Source organism: Pongo pygmaeus, chromosome 20, assembly GCF_028885625.2.
Source record: "Pongo pygmaeus isolate AG05252 chromosome 20, NHGRI_mPonPyg2-v2.0_pri, whole genome shotgun sequence".
Taxonomy (NCBI): domain Eukaryota; kingdom Metazoa; phylum Chordata; class Mammalia; order Primates; family Hominidae; genus Pongo; species Pongo pygmaeus.
In genome coordinates this window covers 6,353,916-6,354,730 of record NC_072393.2, presented here as the reverse complement: position 1 = coordinate 6,354,730, position 815 = coordinate 6,353,916, and positions in this window count along the sequence as shown.

Sequence of the window (815 nt, the reverse complement as noted above, 5' to 3'; positions counted from 1 at the left end):
CGTGTCTGGATACTTGGGCCTAGGAGTGGAACTGGGTGCATGAGATCCCTGGACCCAGTAGGGGAGCTGGGGACCTTGGGCCTCTGGGTCCTGAATGGGAATTTGTGTCCAGGAGAGGAGGTGAGGACCTAGGATAAGAGCTTGAGGCTTGGATCCCAGGGCCTTATGCGAGGGGAGTGAGGGGTGCGAAGTGAGGGGTGTGATCAAGGCTGTGATCCCTCGATCCCGGTTGTTGGAACGGTTCTGGACTCGTGAGTGGGGCTGGTTCCTTGAGTCCTGCAAGAGAACTGGACGCTCTAGATGGGGGGTCGAGAGGGAAGAAGGCCCAGGGGATCCCGAGTTTCCCGCTTTCCGGCCTCCCCACCTCCGGAAGCGCTCGATCTCTAAGGCTTCAAGCGGGCCACGTGCCGGGCCTACCCAACCAGGCTCCCGGTGAGCTAACCCAGACATCAGGCCTGAGTCCGGGCAGCCGGTTGCCACCGCCCACGTCGGCTGCCATTCACTACAGTTCCCGCTAATCCCCTCTCGCTGTCTGGTGGCCGACTCCGCCCCAATGCAGCGGCGCTTCCACTGGCTCCCACCAAAACTGGGCGCTTTGATTTCCTTCATTCCCATTTGTCCAGACCAGTGTCAGTCACCGAACACCCACCCATGTCGCTCAGCCATTGGCTTAGAAGTCACGGATAGAAAAGGGTTCTGGTTAACAAGGGAAGCAATTAAAGTCCAAAGCCAACCTCATCACCCAGAACTCGTCAGGGATTGGATTAATTGACTGCCCATCTTTACAAGCACCACCTCTCACGTGCATTCATTGG